The sequence below is a fragment of the Neofelis nebulosa genome, chromosome 15 (genome assembly GCF_028018385.1).
Source record: "Neofelis nebulosa isolate mNeoNeb1 chromosome 15, mNeoNeb1.pri, whole genome shotgun sequence".
NCBI lineage: Eukaryota > Metazoa > Chordata > Mammalia > Carnivora > Felidae > Neofelis > Neofelis nebulosa.
The window spans coordinates 49,113,649-49,133,751 of record NC_080796.1 but is presented as its reverse complement, the minus strand read 5'-3'; the positions used below and the strand labels follow the sequence as shown (position 1 = coordinate 49,133,751).

General features: G+C 54.6%; 1 protein-coding gene and 1 long non-coding RNA gene across 18 annotated transcripts in view; one reads left to right on the top strand and one right to left on the bottom strand.

The window, feature by feature from the left end:
- PLEKHA6 (pleckstrin homology domain containing A6) overlaps nucleotides 1-20,103 on the top strand; it is a 145,767-nt gene that overhangs the window by 46,944 nt on the left and 78,720 nt on the right. The window lies entirely within an intron of this gene.
- On the bottom strand, nucleotides 13,692-18,562 carry LOC131495766 (uncharacterized). The gene is made up of 4 exons (XR_009254112.1): nucleotides 18,245-18,562; nucleotides 17,674-17,932; nucleotides 15,228-15,318; nucleotides 13,692-14,742 (listed from the first exon to the last, which is right to left on the bottom strand). It is a non-coding gene; the product is annotated as an uncharacterized LOC131495766 (long non-coding RNA).

Genomic DNA, 20,103 nt, shown 5'->3' with positions numbered 1-20,103 from the left:
ATGAGGGGCGCCTGGGCAGCTCAGCCGGTGAAGCGGCCGACTTGGGCTCAGGTCATCATCTCACGGTTCATGGGTTCGAGCCCCGCATCGGGCTCTGTGCTGGCGGCTCGGGGCCTGGAGCCTGCTTCGGATTCTGCGTCTCCCTCTCTCTCTGCTCCTCCCCTGCTCACACTCTGTCTCTCTCTCTCTCAAAATAAATAAAGATTTTTAAAAAATTATAAAAAAAAGAGCAAGACGAGTGGACATCGCTTAAGTTTTTAAGGGAGTTCATTGCCAGTGAAACCCTGGGCTTGCCAACAGAACAATCCGCCTTTGACCTCTGAGGCCCCTGAACTTGCCCAGTCTGGAGGTGGGTCCCTAACTCTGGGTCCCCGAGTGACAGGAGAATAGGGCCAAGGAGGCCCCTCCCTGTAGGACCAGCCGGTTGTGTTACTTTCACCACACCCTTGAGGGTCAAGCCCTGGGCTGCCCGGCAGGGAGAGAGGCGGTCTCTGGGCCTCAGAAACAGGGCTCCTGTCTGGACATTGGCACTTCCATAAGATGTATAACTTCAGCTCACGCACTATCTGCTGAGCCCCAATTGTTTATCGGCTGAGGACCCAGACCAGTAACATAAGGCTTCTTTGGGTTCCGTGAAGGCACAGTGAAAAATAGTCAACGTGTGTGAAAAGCTCTGCAAATGTCAGAGATTATTATTATTTTTTTAAATGTTTATTTTCGAGAGTGTGTGTGTGCAAGCAAGGGAGGGGCAAGGTTGGGGGAACAGAGGATCTCCAGGCTGACAGCAGCTAGCCTGACACGGGGCTCGAACTCGTGAACTGTGAGATCATGACCTGGGCTGAAGTGGACACTTACGCCACTGAGCCACCCGGGCTCCTCTTGGGGATTATTATTAATGTTATGACTCACAGGAGAGGCCGAGAAGCCCCGCTAGCCCGCAGCTGCCTCCCTGTGGGAGTGAAGGAGAAGGAGCCATGTGGTGGGACTTCCGTGCTCCTCTGAGTTGGGCCAAGCCCTGGATGGGGAGAGAAACCCCAGTCATCCCACAGGTACAAATCCTAGGCCCAGATCACGCCTCCCCGCCCTGTCCCTTCTTTCCTCTTCTTCCTCACTCCTCCTCCTCCTGGCCAGCCTGTCCCACTTCCCTCTGATGGAGCTGGGGGCACCTCGGCTCTCCCGGGCAGGGGGACCGGTTGGTCCTCTGCCTTATCCTTACTGGGGCTGGCTTGCAGAGCCTGGCAGAAACCTGCCTCCTCCTTCCTAGGTGTGGCAGGAACTCTCCTTTATGGGAATGATACCTTGCGTTTATAGAGCGGCGCTTCCTCCGGGAGCCCGGAGCACTTCTCCTTCCGTGCACGCTCCCCACGCTCTGGAGGTGCAGGCTGAGAGAGAGGATCTTCGCAGCAGCTCGGGGACTGACGCTCAGCGGTGTGCAATGGCTTGCCTTGGGTGGTGCGGCCAGCAAGTGGCAGAGCCCGGATCTGAGTTTCAGAGTCAGGGCTGCCCCAGGATTAGTGGGAGGGCCCCAGAGCGTCAGTGAGGGTTTTGTGGGGCCACTGCCTCTGTGCCTGAAGGGTCAGTGTTCACCGCCACCACCCCCCCCCCCCGCCCCCCATCGATGCCTGCTTGCTCCCTGGCTTTGGTGTGGGTTGACACCCAGGTAACCTTGGGCCTTGTGGCCCCTGAAGGTCAGTGAGAGTGAGGAGGTGGGAGGCGGTCACCTTGTGACCGCCCAGCGTGGGCATGAATATGGAACAGGCACCTTGGATGAATACTTAGTGAACCCTGGGTCCCCTTCAGCGGTGTGCCCCCAAAGGGCTCCGGGCTGGCTCCTCCGGCTCCCTTGATTGGCCCCTCGGTCTGAGGTGGAGCCTCCCTTCTGGCACTCCGCCCTCAGGAGGCAGGTGGATCAGTCCACTGTATCTCTTCCAGGAGCAGGCAGCTAGCAGGTAGGAAAGGGACCTTCTGGGCCATGTGGTGAGTCCGGGAGCTGCGTCCCACACACCCTTCCTGGGCTGGGAAGGCCTGGGAACTCCCCCTGGGAACACTGGGCGGGGAACACAGTGCCTGGGGTCACTGGAGGTGCGGGACTGTGGGAGCAGGGGTGGGTGGTTGGGTGACTGGTGACCCGGATTATATGTTCCTGGGGGCCTCTGGAACCTTCCCTGCTCCATCTTTTCTCCCTCAATCCCTACTGCTGCTTTCTCCTTCTTTCTTTCTCCTTCTCTCTAATCTTTCTCTGACTCAGTTATTTCCTCGGCAGATTTGAGCCCTGGAATGTGCCAGGTCTGGTGCTCTCCCCTTGTCCTTCTGCCCTTCCCGAGGACTTCTCCAGGCACCCGGTACCTTCTCTCCCTCTCCTTTCTGAATTCTCCCTCCCTTTCCCCCTCCATCTTCTCTCTCTCCCCTTGAGCCCTGTGATCAGAAGCACCAGGAAGTGCTAAGGGAAGGACCATCGTAGGAGGTAGCTGTTTGCCTAAGGCGGGGTTGGCTGCAGCCTGGGCCCCTGGGCTGGGCTGGCCTGGGCTTCAGCACCGGCTTGGGTGCTTGGCTCTTCTGGGGCCTTCCTTCCCATACCTTCTTCCTTCTCCCCTCCTCCCCTTCTCTGCTCTGGCATCTCCTGGGGGCAGAAAGGCAAGAAGGCATTTGCCCCAGCCGTCACAGATGCTGCTTTGTAGAGATGCTATTTCTTTTCCAGACCCCAGGGTAGTGGGAGGCCGAATTCAATATGGGATTGGAAAAACTCCTAGTTTTCAGGTCCGGCCCAAGGTGGTCTGGGGAGGAGGGGAAGTGCTGAATTTTGCCTCTGAAGATTGAGTGTGGCTCCTCCCCTACCTTGTGGTAGAACCTTGAGAGGGTTGCTTTCTTCTCCGTAGTAATGGCCCTACCCCTGTCCAAGGATCTGGCCGTAGAAGATGAGGTGTAATGTATTCAATAGTGTACAATAATCTCCAAGTACCCAAGCTCCAGTGTTTCTGCACTCAGCTCACGGCCCATCTCGTATCAGACATCCCTCCAGTTCCTTCTAACCTTCTGATTTTTTTTTTTTTAATTTTTTTTTAACGTTTATTTATTTTTGAGACAGAGAGAGACAGAGCATGAATGGGGGAGGGTCAGAGAGAGGGAGACACAGAATCCGAAACAGGCTCCGGGCTCTGAGCTGTCAGCACAGGGGCCCGATGCGGGGCTCGAACTCACGGACCGCGAGATCGTGACCTGAGCCGAAGTCGGCGCTCAACCGACTGAGCCACCCAGGCGCCCCTAACCTTCTGATTATTTTACGTAAATCCTACTCAGCTTATCATTTCATCTGTAAAGATACTCTTTTTGTTTTGTTTTATTTCTTTATTGTTTAAATTTATTTATTTAAATTCAAGACAGTTAACACACGGCATAGCAAAAAGATCGGGACTCTTAAAGAGATATATCATTATCGCACCTAAACAGAAATAACAATTCCGTAATGTGATAAAATACCTAGTTGGTATTCATAGTTTTCTGATTAATCATGTACGTGTTTTTCCTCTTTTCTTTAATTTGGCTCCAAATAAGTCCATAGAAATTGTGATTGGTTGTTACAGATTTTTAAGTCACTCTCAATTATATTCTTTTTCTCTTTCCTTCTCTCTTGCCATGCTTTGCTAAAGAAACTGGGTGGTTTGTCCTGTAGAGTTTCACCGTCTGGATTTGGCCGATCGCATCAATATCATGTCATTTAACGTACTCCGCTGTCCCCGTATTTCTTGTATGTGTAGTTACATTTAGTGTTGAATCAAATCCAGCTTCCTCTCATTCACTTGTTGGGGGGGGGTGGTGTGTGCAAGAATCCCTTGGTTGCGGGGTGTACATCTATCAGGAGACACACAATGTCTGGGCGTCTCTCCTTTTGTGATGCTCCCAGCCTTGATGATCATTGCCTAGATATCCATTCATTCATTACGGGCTAATTGCCCGTTAATGACTCTCTCTAATTAGACGTTGCTCTGTGCTCCCACAATAAGTGATCCCTTACTTTGGGAAGGGGGCTCCTTCTCTGAGAGGTGTTGCCGTGGAAGGCGAGACCACACGGCAACATGGTGGCACCCATTCCGGCCTCTCTGTGGGTTGCTAAGACCGGCATCCCGTAAATACCAGGTTGGGAGTCCTGGAAAGAGTCCTCTGCATCTCTATTCAGCCAAATTTCAAGTCTTTGCGCCGACGGAGAGAGTCAGAACGCAAGACACTCTAACATTTCCAATTAGCTCTGAAATACAGTTCAGCCATAGTTAATCAGATTAATGGTCAGACACAAATCTTCCCTGACTATCCCTTATACCCACCCCTGGCTCATACTACTACCAGTGATCTAATAATAACCCTTCATAATTGTATACTACTTTATAGTTCGTAAAGCACGCACGCACGCACGCACGCACACGCATACACGAGGGTACGAGGGAGGCTTTGAGGTCAGCTTGCTTGAGTGCGGATTTCGATCTACCACTCCCTAATTGCTTGGCCTTGGGCAAGTTAGCTAACTTCTCTCCGCATCAGTGGCTCCACCTACCTTACAGGGTTGTTATGAATTAAGTGAGATGATGCGGACAGAGAGCACAGTCCCTGACACACGGTCGGCGTCTGGCACGTTGTTAGCTATTGCTCATAGCGATCCAGTCTGCGACCGTGAGGCTCTGCAGACACGACCCAGGACAGAGCGGCGGCAGAGGGAAGCTGACCGGTTATCACAGGGCTGGGATTGTGCGCGGCTTGTTCCGGGATCCAGCAAGAAGGAGGTCCGAGCAGCGGTTTCTTTCTCATTCACCCCGGCCGGGCATCTCAAAGTGGCCTGGGCTTGAGCCTGAATTTCAAGGATGATGAGGTTGTACCCGAAGTCAGGAACTTGCTCTCAGAAGCACAGAGGGTCAGAAGACGTGCCTAAAATGGGAAAGGACACCCCGCCACCCTGGCCGTCTAACACCTGCCCTGCCCTTTCCTCAGGAGTGGGAGCAAGCGGGAGGGGGTAGGAGGACGTGGGGTTTGGCTTAGACTCGCTCTTGTATTTTTCCCTTTCGGAGGCCTGGACTTTCTCTCTGCCCATGCAGATCAGAGATGGAAATCTGCAGTTAGACAATGAGACCCAACGACCTGCCTGGCCAGAGGAGAAGCCTCCTTGCGAGGCGCTAATCAACCACGGGGGCCCCCAGCACTCTCCTTGGCCTAAGTGGGCCAGAGACTCCAGGCCAGGAAGGGCTCCAGAGGGGGGCGGGGTCCTAGAGGGGGGGAGAGGGGGGCGCGGCTGGTAGACACCAAGCTCATTTGCTCTGCATTAGCTCCTTATCGCCGGCCGGTTCCCGTAACTCTCCACGTGCTGGGCGATGCAGACACTAAGACCCCATCTCGTGGGCCCTGAGCGGAATACAGAAAGGAACACTGCCGAGGATACATAGGGAGTGAGGCCTCCATTCCAGGTGGGAAGGAGAAGTAGGAGGGCTGGGCGCACAGTAAGCCCTGGCGCTTCTTTCTTAGGCATCAAAAAAGGAAGACCCGGCACATAATGAGCAAAATGAAATGCTATATTTCTGTTTCACTGGCCTCCTGCCTGTTATATCCTTGAACTACTTCTTTTGCTGGGCGCTCAGCCTTGTGACTCAAGCAGGTGAGCCCAGAGTGACAGAGTTTCCATCCCAGGCAGAGGAGAAGGAGAGGGGAGAGACTGGGGAGAGGCAGAGACCCAAGTGGCTGCTTTGCCCGTAGTTTCACACTACACAGGCGGCTGTACAGAGCGGGCTTCTGCCTGGATCAGTCCGGCCTGAGAATGGGGTCCCAGGGTTGGGGCAGCGAGCAGAGTTCAAGGGCGCACATTTAGATCATAGAGCCAGAATGGGGACGATGGGGGCAGTGGACGCCGAGTGAGGTCAGATTGAACTTTTTCCCTGAGTCCCAGTGCCAAGCTCTTTGCTGGCACGCAGAAGGCACTCGCGGAATGTGAACTGAATGAGTGAATGGATTAATGAATGAATGAATCAAGGAATCAAGGAATGAATCAATGAATGAACCAACCAGTCCAGGAAAAGGAAAGGGGGGTTGATTACATTTCTCCTTAGACCCTTTAAATTTTTTTTTCTAATGTTTATTTATTTTTGACAGAGAGAGAGAGAGAGAGCATGAGCGGGGTAGAGGCAGAGAGAGAGGGAGACACAGAATCCGAAGCAGGCTCCAGGCTCTGAGCTGTCAGCACAGAGCCTGACACGGGGCTTGAACTCACAGACCATGAGATCATGACCTGAGCCAAAGTCAGACGCTCAACTGACTGAGCCACCCAGGCACCCTCCTTAGACCCTACAAATTCTCTAGCTTGGTCTGCAGGTTGGACTTAGGGCTCAATCAGCAAAAGTCGTTTGTCAGAAATGTGTTGTAAATGGAAGCAAAACTTGATCATCTATCCCACGGAGCACGGCGTCAGTTAACCAGGGTTTGGGCTTCTTTCCTTTCCCTTTTATCTCCACGTCTCTGCGTGCGCTCACTTGGACGGGGTGCCTGGGGCCACACATGAAGGCCTCAGAGTATAAGCTGGGACCTATCTGTAGATCTCCACTCCTTGTGCCCTCCTGTCCCTCCTTGGGTTCTGAGTCTGGGTCTCAACCACCTCAGTCTCTTTCCCAGAACTTTGCACACAGTGGGCACCGATAAAACATTTGCTGAATTAAAGTGGCTGTGGGGACGTCTGGCTGGCTCGGTGGGTGGAGCATGTGACTCTTGATCTCAGGGTCGTGGGTTCGAGCCCCATGTGGGGTGTAGAGATTACTTTAAAAAATAAAGTCTTGAAAAAAAATTTTTTTTTAAAACGAACAAGAAATGGCTGTGAATCGGCAGAGCCGGGAGGGAGAAACTTTCTCGATCCTGACGTCTCAAGCCCTGTCTCTTCTGCCTGGCCCTTGAACGGGGCAGACGGCCGTTTAGGGACAGAGGCGCTGAATGTCCATTCCTGCCCTCTGGGCTCCGTGAACTCAGGGGCCCGGTGTGAGCCTGGGCTCTGTTTCAGCTGGCAGAAGGGGCACGGAACCAAAGCCTGCCCTCATCCGTAGAGAAAGTCGGCTACAGCAGGACTGGACATGTCGCGTGCTCAGCCGCCTGCCCCACAAAGCAGCTTAGGAGAAAATTAAGTGGATTCAGGCCAGGGGAAATACAGCTCATTGTGCTGGACTGATTAGGAAGGGGGCGGGGCAGGGCGAGAAACGGGGGCACTGCCCCTTTTTGTGCCCAGTCCCACCTATCAGTCAGTCGCAGCTCAGCTGTGCTTCGCATTGGTAACCTGGAAACGGCCCTTACTGCTTCTCCCCATGCCCATCCTTTGACCCCTTCTTCACCCCAACCGCTGAGATCTTTGTAGGACTAAGTGACCTCTAGGGACAGCCAGGGGGCAGAGTTCTGCTCCCTGGCCTCCTCCTGGGTTGACTCAGAGGCTCCTCTAAGAAGTCACCAACAGGAACCTTTCTCAGGGTTCCGGGCAACTTTAGTTCGTCTCTACCAGTATTTTGTCCTCTATCTAGGAGGGTAAACGTATCCAGATCTTCCAGAGGAACCAAGGCCCAGCGAGTATGCCTACAGTAACATGCAAGCCAAGGCCTCACCGGGATGGGCATCTGGGCCCTCAGCCTCCCAACCAACCCTGAGACCTGAGCTTTCGATATTTCTGAGCATGAAGATTTCACGTAACGCCCACGGGTGCTCTGCCAAACCAGAGGCTTGGTTCACATGTGAGTCCTTCGGGAAGGTGACCAGTCTGTCTCTGTTTTAGCACAGGAAGTCCTGCATTTGAGAACCCCCTCGGTGCTGGGCAAACTGGGACAGTTGGCCACCCTGTGCCAGGGGATCCTCTCTCTGCCAGTCCTCTACACCCGGTTTGCATTTCTCTGTGTTGCTTAAATCACAGGGAACATTTCTTCCCACCAGTCAGCTTCTGTGGGCTGACCCCAGAGATGGGGTCTCTCTCACACATAACTGGGCAGAGACATTACCTACCCAAGATGGACAAGGCATGTCTTCTTTACCTCCCAGGGGCTCTGAGATAATCAAACTAGTTGTTTCTTTCTGCCAGCAATTGGGGCAGCGGAAACAGAGCCTGCCCGTGGCTCCTGCCAGTCCGCTGCTGAGACGTCTGGTCAGATCCTGCCTTTCCGCATCTCCTGTCCTCTAGATAACTCCAAGCGACATCTGGTCTCTGGTCTCCTTTACCTTCACACGTTCTCTCTGCCAAGGGACAAGGACACATATAGGTGACACTTAGCCTTTTTTCAGAAAACAGAGAAGCTGAAGTCCACGGAGAGTTTAGTAAGCTGTCGGGCCATATAGAAGCACTGAGATCAGAACCAACTTCCAATTCAGTGCCTTTCGGCACAAAACCTTCAGCTTTTGCAACTTCTGGAATAGTCTCCCTTGCTCCAAATCACCTCTTCTGTGTCTTATCCCTCCCAGTTCCAATTTTGTCAGAGAAGCCCAGCCTTAGAGGTGATTCTTTCTACATTCTCTTTCTTTGGCCCTGGCCCTGTCCAGTTGGTGATGAGACTTTCCTGTCTAAGGATCAGTCTCTTTCTGACAAGGCACGGAAATTAGCCAGAGCTGGAGGAGCCCAGCCCTGTCCTTCCCATCCCGCCTCATAAAGGGGTTATTCACTGAGGCCCCTTTCTTTATTCTATTTATAAATCTTTTCAGCATGTCTTTGTCCCAGTGACAAACACTGTTCTACCCTCCTTAACCCTGCCCTCTACTTCAGCTCGGTTGAGATGCTAGAAATTTCCTTCCATCCTCTGTCCCTCGTAATCCACAGCCCTGGCTCTTACCAGGTGTGTCTGGCGATCAGGTCAGAGAGGAGAGCCGCCCTTTAGGGGGACAGGCCCAGGGGCAGCGGCAGGACTCTGGGGTGTGGACACAGGACAGGCCCCACGAGGTCCTGGACCAGCTGAAACACGCCCCCCACCCCCGGCTGGATTTTTATTACACCGCATTACAGCTGGGGGTGACTCACGCGGACCCTGGGACCCAGGGCAGAAGCGTGACTTCAGTTGTCACTCAGCACTCGTCAGAACACTCACTCGGTACGCTAGTAATGAGAAGTGAGTGAAGACCGTGGACGGCGGGAGCGTGTGACCGACCTGTACTTGGCTAGGGTGCTCGGCAGCACAGCTCTGGAGTCAGTCTGCCCAGGTTCCTCCCGGGTGCCCCCACTCCGGGTGGCTCACCTCATTTTGTCTCCTCTGTGGAAGGGAGAGGGTAGCCGCCATCTCAGAAGGTGGTTGTGAAGGCAGCACAAGCCGCGTTTAGAACTGTGCCCGGCACAAAGTGTGCGATCGAATGGCCATTACCGTCAACTAGCTCACCCCCTCTGCCCCTGGCCTCTTCAGTAAGTTGTTCATTCATTTAACAAATATGTATCGAGTGCCTGCCATGTGCCAGGAGTACAAGGATAAACTTGTTCCGAGTTTCCAGTTACACCCGCAGTTTCTAAGACCGTCTATTTTGGCCTCAGCCTCTTTCTTCTTTAAGGTCCAGTGACAGTGACTGAGGTTGAGAAGTAGGTGGTCACTTAGAACCCATCTAGCTCTTAAGGATCCTAGTCTGCATGGTGGGGGCAGAAGCCACTCTCCCTGGGACCCAGGGGACCTGAATTCTGTTGACCTGGCTGGTAACCAGCTGGGGGCCCTGGGATAGGTCACTTCGTCCTTCTGGGCTTCAACATCCCCATCTTTCAAGTGGACCCTTGTAGGCTCCATCCTGCCTTGTAGGGGTGCCATGTAGATGCAATGAGATCCTGGGTGCACAAGTGAAAATGCTTTGTAAATGTCAGGCTGGGGCGGAACAAAGAGGAGACAGTCCCCAGGACAGCTCCCAACCTACGTGCAGAGGTGGGCCTCCCTCAGGAAAAGGCCTGAGCACAAACTCCTTGAAGGCAGCGCTTGGCCCACAATAGACCCTCCCTAAATGCCCGGGCCCTAGTTGTAGCCCCTCAGTAAATGTTCATCACGTGAGTGAAGGTAACAAATAGATCCAACCAGCGTAAATGTGGGGAAGGCATTAAGTTCTGAGAAAATGCAAAGCAAAGGCAAGATCAAGATTGGGCATGTCTATCAGGGAGGGCTTCCTGGAAGAGATGGTGCCGGTTTGGGATGGGAAGAAGGGGAAGAACTCGCGTCAGTAAAATGACACTCCGTGGGACAGGAAGGGCATTGGCACACTCCCCAGGGCCAGCTAGGCTGGTTTGTCCTTGGGGAGGCAGGTCACAGAAGAAAGGAGTGAGTGAGAGGGGTACAGGATGTTGGGAAAGAGCCCTTGACGCCCAGGCCCAGGAGTTTGCATGGGCAGCAGCCACAGCTGGGTTTTGTAAGAGAAAAAAAAACAAAAAAAGCTTGGTGAACGTGCAGGAGAGTGTTCGAGAAGTGTGGTGGCGGTTGGTGGTGAGCAGACCGCAGGAGGCCCATTCTCTGCTGTCTCCCCGTGAAGGGCAGAATCCCTTCAGTGACTGGTTAAAGCCCTGGATAATAGGGGCAGTGGTTGCGGCTACAGAGGCCTGGGACCACCTGCCAAGCGGCCACTAATGACACTTTGAAGGTGGCAAGAGCTGGCAGGCAGCTCTCTGGCTTCCCCAGGCAGGGCGGGAAGCTGGCCTGGCTCATTAGGGGTCTGGGAACTGCTGTTGCAACGGAAAGGGAAGAGAATAGAGAATTTCCAGACGGCCGCCTCGAAAGTAAGGACTGAAGTCACACAGCTTAGAGCCCGGAGGTTGATAGATTGTTATTTCCTCCTTTTGAAAAAGCAGTCAAGGTGCTCATTTATTACTGTATTTAAATTGGGCAATGTGAGACCGAGGGCAGGGGGTGGCCACACAGACCTGAGGTCCCACCTAAGCTCTGCCACCTGCTGTGTGACCTTCAGCAAGTTTCTCGGCCTTTCTGGGCATCGCTTTGTTCATCTACCAAAGCCTTTGTCAGAGAGTTAATTTGAGGATTAAGAAAAATGGTGTCAGAAGCACTGACAATAGCTTATAATGTAGCGCTCAGGAAGCGGTTACAGTTTCTGCCTTTGCTCTCTTCTTCCCAGTGTCCCTTAGTCTTCCGCTCAGGGAGAGGAGGCGGAGTGCACACTGCAAGCCCTGGGGGGCAGCTCCTGGCACCTGCTTTTCCCAACCCCGTAGCAGGCCGGGCCCTCTGCGCCCGCACTGTCCTGAGCACAGGGGACACCAGACGGTCAGACTGCCTCCCTCTGCTTTGTACCCTGGCACCTAACAGTGGAGCAGACGTTTACTAAATGCTTGTTGGATGAAAGATGGATTTGACAGGGTCCTTTAAGACTCACGGTCTAGTAGGGGAGGTAGACTTACGAACAAAGAATTCAGAAAACTGAGCTTAGGTGCGCAGAGTGTTTTGCAAACAGACGAAGGAACATCGCTGGGTGAAAGCAGGCGGGTTCAGGCTGAGCCTTGAGGTCAGGGTGAGGGGGTGGAAGGGGTGCAGCAGGCCAGGGGCCGCATGGAACAGCGCGGTGAGGGGTTGAAGCACAGAGAACACTTCTGGAGTCTCAGGGGAGGGGGCTGGAAGGTGGGCTGGCTTGTGAAGAGCCTTGACAGCCCTACCCGGGAGACTGGATTTAATCTTTCAGGGTTTTAAGCAGGGCACGGGGCACAGTTTGTTTCCTCTCTTCTCCTTGCCTCCATCCTTATGGCCCTGTGCTGTGTTACCGAAGGATCAGAGAGGCTTGCAGCCTGTCTGAGGACACACAGCAGATTAGCTCTAGGGTCAGAATAAGGGCTCCGTGCCCTTGGCTTCCACTAAGCAGTGCTCTGTGTGGTGGACTGTGCTGTTGGTGTTACTTGACTCCAGCCGCTGTCCTTGAGGACACTGCCAAGGTCATCAGGCCAGCCGTGGCCTCTGGCTGACACTATCCCATATTCTACCTTTCGACAACAGCCTTGTCCATTCAGGGAGCCCAGTGTGATTGAGCTCGGAGCCCCCCCTTCCCCTCCTGGTTCTTTGGCACAAAGAAGAAGCCACAAGATCCCCTGGAATAGCTTCCCGCTTCATTTCCAGGTGCCTGGCTGCCTGGCATGTGCCAGATTTGGCTTGAGGACTTGTTTTGCAAGAGAGATGGGGCAGGGTTCGCAGACTGTTATGGCGTTATTCTGGATTTTTTTGGAGAAGGCCAAGAAGCCCCTCTGTCCCCCGACTGCCCACCCCCACCTATTCCAGAGATCCGGTTCCAAGAGTGTACCCCCAGGACCAGCATGCTTTGCACGTAGGAGGTTTCCACAAACACGTGTTGGGGGGGGGGGGGTGTGTGACTGGTATATGAGCAATGGACTGTATTGGAAGAGGCAGGGGACCTGGTACTTTCTAGAAAAGGAGAAAGGGGCCTCACAGGGATTCAGTCTACACAGCAAGCCTTCCGCCTCCTTACTCCAGCGAAACTCCAAAGAGAAGCCAACCTGCTAAGTTATGGTTTCTGGTGGTTTCTCTGCGTCACGTAGGGACCAAGGCTGCTCAGGAGCCCCTTCTCGAGAAGCCACCCTTGCCGCCCGCCTCACAACCCCTCGGGAAGGCAGACCTTGTGTTGGTGGTTGATCCGGGTGGAGGAACATGGCTCCTTCCTCAGGCTTCTGCCGACACTAGCCCCTCACCCAGAAGGACCCCTGAAAGCTCACCCCACCCCCCAGGTTGGGGGTGGGGTCCAGTGGGGGGGAGACTCCCCAGCTTGTGTTGCGGGCCCCCATTCTCCCAAATCTATTCTGTCATCAGGATGGGGAGGAGCATCCATGTAACAGGTGGGAACGGCGAGGCAGGAGGGGGCCAGGGAGCACAGCAGAGGAAAAGAACACAGGCGAGTGGCTCTGCTCACACTCTGGAGGTGGGGAAGGAGAGAAAGAAGGGCGGGGGGCAGTGGCGTCTGGAGTTCTGGGAAACTGGCCTGCTCGGTAGCTGAAAGGCTACCCCCTTACAGGTGCTCCTTCCTTACATCCTGGGTGGCTCTGGGGTAGCCTGTCCAGCACCCCAGGGAGACCCGCAGAGGCCCACATGCTGTGGTCCAGTCCCACCAGCTCCAGGTGCCTGTGATCTCCTGGTACCTGCTCACCCTCCTCCCTCACCCCCGCCTGCCTTCCCACTCCCTCCCCAGCCCCCTCGCCTCCCTCCTTCCCCTTCTGTTTCTTTCTCTCTGCCCTTCCCTCTTTTTCCATCCCACCTTCCCTCCTTCCCTCCTGCCCGGTCTTCTCCAAACATTTATTGAGAAAACACTGTATGCCCTGTACCAGGAATGCAAAGACGAGTGAGACATAGTCACCGCCCTTAAAGAACTCAGAGTGCTACGGGGGGAGACAGACGCCTCAACAAATCGGTGCCATACGGGAAGGGGTGACGGAGGAGGGCTTGGAAATGCCTGTATAGGAGTTAACAGAGAGAGCACAGGAGAGGGAGGGGTCACGTCTGTCAGGGAGGGGAAGGGAAGATTTATGGGGGAGGGAAGATTTATGGAAGTTTCCACCAGCTCGGAAAGGAGCCCGGCCTTACTGGGACCTACCCTCATTTGTAGTCACAGAGTCTGTGACCTGGGAGCAAGCCCCCTAGCCTCTTTGGACTTCAGTTTCTCCGTTTGTTTGTCGGTTTTGTACTGGGGTCGCTGTTTGAGGTTTACCACGGGATGAGAAGACACAAAGGAGAGTCGTGGGCTTTGCCTGGGATGTGGGGATGTTGGCCAGCTCTCACTGGAGAGGACCTTACCGGGGGAGGCCGGGCATTTCAGAGGAAATGGTCCGTAGAGCTGATGGGTAGATTCACCTGCTCCTCTTCTCGCTCGAGCTCTGACTTTTCCCGAGGGAAAGGAGGCCTGGTCTGCAGTCACAGCCTGCGTTGCCTTCTTTGGCCTCTTTCTCCCCGTCGGAAGTAGCAGCCGGGTTCCAGAGGTAAACCGAGTGCCTTGTGGACAGGGGGAGTTTGCACTGAAGTCAAGGCGGGAGGAGACCAAGGGCAGGCTGGGAGAGCCAGTGCCTCTAGGCCTTTTGAGACAGGGGTCACATCACTTCCTGGCTCCTAACCACCGGAAACCTTCCCAGGCTTCACGGGGCGCTCCCTCACAGGGTGACTCTGGCAAGGCTGGGCTTCTCGGGGCTGGCAAACAGGACAGTGGTGCCCCTCCTGGCGTCTCTGGGCCACGGAGGAGGTAAAATGAGACGTGATCAGAAAGAACCCCGGTCTTCTAGAACAAAGGGTGTGGGAGAGTCTAATATCCCTATGCAAGTTCATATTGTCGAGATTAATCAAGGACTCAGTACATCATGGTTAGGAGCCCTGTTAGCCAAATTTATTATTTCCAACTTTTTTTTTACGAGAGAGAGAGTGTGTGAGCACAAAGGGGAGAGGGGCAGAGGGGGAATGAGAGAGAGAGAGAGAGAGAGAGAGAGAGAGAGAGAGAGAGAGAGAGGATCTTAAGCAGGCTCCACGCTCAGTTCAGAGCCCAATGTGGGGCTCAGTCCCATGACCCTGGGATCATGACCTGAGCCAAAATGGAGAGTCGGACACTCAATCACATCACCTGTGCCTCTTTCCCTAAAGCAAGGTGTGCAGACACCTGTGAAGCCTCTGAGCCTCGGGAGTTTGAGTCCAAGTGTATACTGTCCTCGGAGAGACCCTTCTTAGCTGCTCCCACAGCAGTGGTTTTCAGTTTTTTTCTCCACGCTACGGACAGATGTTTACTCTGTAAGCAAGGAACACGTACCCTTCTCTGTGGGTGTAAGTGTATGACATTACACCTCTTTAAAGTTTATTTATTTTGAGAGAGAGAGAGAACGCAGGTGGGAAGGGGCAGAGAGAGAGGAAGAGGGAATCCCAAGCAGGCTCTGCACTGGCAGGCACAGAGCCCGACACGGGGCTCGAACCCAAGAACCGTGAGGTCATGACCTGAGCCGAAGTCAGATGCTCAACGGTCTGAGCCACCCCAGGCGCCCCTTTTAACACCTCTTCTTACAGAGTGCTGTGTGTACTGATATTTTCAATTCCGTTTCATTCAATTCTTAAAATGCCAATCTCGATTTTACTCCGTTATAATTCAAAAATGGTAGTGTGAAAGTCTCTGGCCTACAGAATCCACTCAGAAAGCGAGGAGGACAGAGAGGGAGAGGCTCCCGAGGGGAAGGGGAACAAGACACGCCAGGCTTGCCGTGGCCCCTTTTCAGAAGCAGGCGGGACTCTGAGACAGTGGGAAGGTACCTCGTGGTTCCCAGACGCGGGGCTCTGGAGAGAGCGTGTTCGGACCCCAGGAGATGGCTGCAGCTGGGGTCAGCTGTTCTTTCCTGGAGACCTGGTTGTAGGGACATTGCTCACGGTTATCTTATCCCTTCCCAGACCCAACCCAGGGAAGGGTGTTCCAACCTGGAGCCCAGAGCGTGGCACTCATTGCTGAGGGCTTGAAATGCACGGGCATCTCTTTATGAGCCGATTGGTGTTCTATCAACGTACCCAATGCTTTGCTTTTTTTTTTTTAATTATTTTTTTTACATTTACTTATTTTTGAGAGACAGAGACAGAGCACAAATGAGAGAGGGGCAGAGAGAGAAGGAGACACAGAACCCAAAGCAGGCTCCAGGCTCCGAGCTGTCAGCACAGAGCCCGATGCGGGGCTCGAGCTCACGAACCGCGACATCGTGACCTGAGCCGAAGTCAGACGCTCAGCTGACTGAGCCACCCAGGCGCTCCTATGCTTTGCTTTTTTAGGTTCAACTTTTGAAATATTTTTATATTCGTCAAGTTGTACACTCACAAGGGCTGAATTAGGTAAACATAGGTTCCATGCTGTTCCCCAAGTGAAGGTAGAGAGGCATGATGTTGATGTTCTGGCCAAGGCTCAGAGCAGAATAGAGCCCGGGCCCCCTGGCCTCCAGTTCTGGTGACCTCAGCTGCAGATTACGGGGTCGATTACGTGATTCCGTGTTAGCCATGGAGATGTTAAGGGAAGTGGATACAAAGAGGAGAGGGAGGAAGGACCAGGTCAGTTCAGGAGGCCCTGCCCACTCTGGGGTATGCTGAGGGAACCCTGCTTGCACGGGTCCCACACCGGCATTTGGGACGAGGGACTTCTGGGGAGGTTGGGTACCTCCGGGCCGGCCCATTGAGAACATTTCTCCTGTGTCCCTATTCTGAGCAACCCACAGCTGTCCTTCAGGGGCAGCTGTCTCCCCAAGCCTTGCTTGGGTTTCTTGTCGGGACAGGGAGCGCTCTTACACCCACTCTTACATCCTGCATCAGGAAAGCCAGGCCCTTCCCCAGCCGGTGGCCCTCCTCCTCCGCTCATCAGCCCTGGTGTTGCTTTTCATAGTTTAAAAAGTGAGGAAAATGTTCTTCAGAGCCGTTGTTGCTCCCAAAGGATCCTGCCTTCCTCCCGCTGGGAGTGAGCCTTCAGAGATCAATTTACCTGCTGATCACGGAGAAAATACTAATCGAGCCAGAGCCACTCTGTGCCTGGTGGGACTCCCCAGCCGGACCCCTAGTCCCCTTCCAGCTTCAGTTAGTTAGAAGAGAGAAAAGAAGCCATAAATAGAGAGCGGTTCCAATAGCATGCAAGGTAAACACACAATACATGTTAGTTCCTATTCTCACCCCCCAGCATGACCCCGGGGGGCCATGCCAAGGGGGCCCCAGCATTCTCCCGCCCCTCTACAGTGGCTCCCTTTCTGGAATGCCCACCTTCCATCTCTCAGAGGCTCTTGTGTCCTTGCTGCTGCCTCCCTGGACATTTCGTGACTCTTCACTCATACCACCGTCACCACGGGCTACCTTTGAGAAGAGGATGGCTTTGTGGGTTTGGTGTGTGTCTGGCCACTAGACTGGGGTTCCTGGAGTGCAGGGACCCCATCTTATGTCTGTCTCTGTGTGGCTGCTTAAGACCTATCTAGGGAACGCACGACCAATCCGTGACCGTATCTTCACGGGGGGCACTTTGTATGGGCCGGGGGGTATTTAACGGGGCTTTCTGGAAAAGGTGACATTTGAGCTCAGCCTGACAGCAGTGTCGACCTGCTTCTCCTGGTAGATTTACATTCAACAGGCATCTAGGATGGAATGGGGGATTGGGTTTTGTGGAGAAGTTCCCCAGGTTATCAGTTAATCCGTTTGGCTGAGCTCAGCCTGAAAGGCTGCCTGGTGGATGGCAACTCCTGGTGAGAGGGAGCGGTGGCACAGCCACACACACAGCTGCCTAAAGCCTTTGGGGGAAATATCGAGAAACTGTGGTCCGATTAGGAGATCGACACACAGGGGCACCTGGGTGGCTCAGTTGGTTAAGCGACCGACTCTTGATTTTGGCTCAGGTCGTGAACGTTTGTGACTTCAAGCCCCAGGATGGGCTCTGCGCTGTCGGCTTCTCTCTCTGCCCCTCCCCTGCTCGTGCTCTCTCTTTCTCTCTCAGAATAAATAAATAAACATTAAAAAAAGGGGGGGCACACCTGGGTGGCTCAGTCTCGCGGTCGTGAGTTCGAGCCCCGCGTCGGGCTCTGTGCTGACCGCTCGGAGCCCGGAGCCTGCTTCGGATTCTGTGTCTCCCTCTCTCTCTGCCCCTCCCCTGCTCATGCGCTCGCTCGCTCTCTCTCTCTCTCTCTCTCTCTCTCAAAAATAAAACAAACATTTAAAAAATTAAAAAAAAAAAAGAAAATTGACTTACAGAGCAGTGGGATATGACCTTCAAAAGGTAAATGAGGATGTGCTGTAGTGGGCCTTGGGTGCCGAGGAGTTAGGCCTTTCTGCAGCCAGCAGGGGAGGGGACAGCCGCTGGGAGTTTCTGAGCAATGAGAGTAACGTGATGAACGCAGGCGCGAAGCAGGGAGGCACCGGTGTATTTCTCAAGCACAAAGGCAGAGTCCTGAACTTTCCCTTATCACCTGTTCCAGGCGCTTCTTGGTGTCTCCCCTAAACCTTTCCTGCTGTAATCAAAGCCCAAGTTCTCTTCGGAGTTGCAAAACAGCTGGGCAGGGCCCAGCCACTGGAAAGAAAGGTCGTTCTCCCATTTCTGCCGGAGAGAACCCACACATCTTGGTGGAACGGGTGTCCGAGGGTTCTGGGCCAAGCTGGCAGAGCCCCGGGGCACAGGAGGGCACTGAGGCCTGCACTGGTATAGGGGTGTGGGTTGGAGGTCGTTGGAGCCTCATGAGAGACCCCCCCCCCGCCATGAGCAGCCCTGGGTTTAGCCTAAGGTGCTGTCCCCCCACCCTGCCCCCCAGCACTGGCATACACACCGTCCCCTTGAAAAGCCTGTGGGCATCGGTACAAGGGTGCCTCCCCTCCTGCTCCCCTGTGAGGGTGAAAGAGTTGAGGCCTGATAAAGGTCTGGGCTGGGAGATAAGGGCCCAGAAGAGGAAAGACAAGATAGGGTTCAGGGAGGGGCACAGGGGAAGAGGTTGGCGGTCGGAGGGGGGGAGGCTCGCCGTGTCTCATCCCAGATTGTCGGGGTGCTGACACCTGAGAGGGGGACCCGCCAGGATCAAGGGAGGCAACAGGTGTCCGTTGGCCTCCAGTCTCCTGCTTTGACCGTCCCCAGGCTAGGGGGAGCAGGGGCGAGCTCAAGTCTGTCTTGACCCCCAAGGGTCCTCCCCCGCTGTTGCCCTTGTCTCGTTGCCTCCACCTGTCACCTGCAGAAGCCTCTGAGGGAATCCCAGAGACTCCAGTCTCTAAAGAAGAAAGCTCTTCGTGAGCGCGGGATTTCTCCCCCCACCCCTGGGCTCCCGGGGCAAGTGGAACATTCCATTTAAAGGGTAAAACAGGAACAGGTGAGCAGCCGGTGCAAAAAGGAGAAAGGACTCAGGGACACGGGTGGGAGGAGTGCTGGGCCACCCACCTCCACCCCTGCCACCTTCCTACCAACCCGCTCGAGGGCTCCTCGCTTCCTGTGTCCTGACCCCAAAATGTCACCACGGCAGGATATAGCTCTGGGACACCTGAAAAAGCCAGGTAGGCAGACATCCTCCCAGAACACCCTGTCCCTCCCATCTGGGGACCTTCACTCTCCCGCCTGCCTGGAGCTACTGTGTCCCACAATTCTGGGGGCACCATTCACACTGCGCTCTATGTGAACGGCACCCCCTGAGGGCGTGCCGAGTCAGGGAAGTCAGTGCCAGCAGATAAGTAGGAGGGCAGAATCGGACGCTTTGCTGTGCTGCAGGCAAACAATAGGGACCTTTCCAGGAAGCTCGGGGAGGGACTGTAAGAGGATCCCTGGGTGGATGCTCTGTGCGGTGGCTTGAACAGGTTTTTGCATTTGCTACTGATTGCTTAATTAGACACCTACATAGTGCTCTCTGCTAATGACCGCATCTCCCAGGGAGATGGCAGATAAAAAGGTGGGTGGTTTAGACAGCGCCAGGTGAAGGTCTCAAGGACAGCTGCCCCGAGAATGGGGGTGGGGGGGGGAGCTGGAGAGGTAGCGCATCGTGGGGTTTCCTTGGGCCAATACAGACTATAGACTGTCGCTTCTCTGCAGGGACCAAGAAAAGAGGCAGTGTGGGCTTGGGGCCTGCTTCTGTCTCCAACATTAACATCCCGTGGGAGCTTTCAACTCCTGGCTGTGGTTTGCCGTCTTGAGAAATGGGGAGGGTCCTCTCCCGCATCTGTGTAGTCACTGAGGCCAGAGGGGCCCCGGCACGCGCGCATCCCCGGAGGGAGGCGCTCTCTGCAGCCGAGAGCAACGGGATGTGTTTCCAGGTTGATAGGTTGGAAGGAGAACCAGGCAGGAGCCCCTCGCCGAGCGCTGTGAGCTCCAACCGGACAATCAGGAACCACTCTGGGATTTGAAGCCGAGCTTCGATAATGGGCTGAGAGCCTGGCCGCAGACGTTTCAGAGCTGCTCGGAGGGCAGGGGAGAGGCAAGGTGATGCAGGCAGTTCCCTGCTGAGGATGAGAGGAGCGGCTGCACTGAAGTGTTTGTGGTCCCTCGGTGCCCGTCCCCAGCAGTCTCCAGCCCGTCTTCCTAGAAGTAGGGTTGTCGGGCTGGGGGAGCCGAAGAGGCCCCCAGGCCGGTGTTGGGTGAGCCGGACAAATATTTACCAAAAGCAGGCTGCAGAGGGAAGGTGCCGGGGCCCAGGTCAATGTGGGGTTTGTG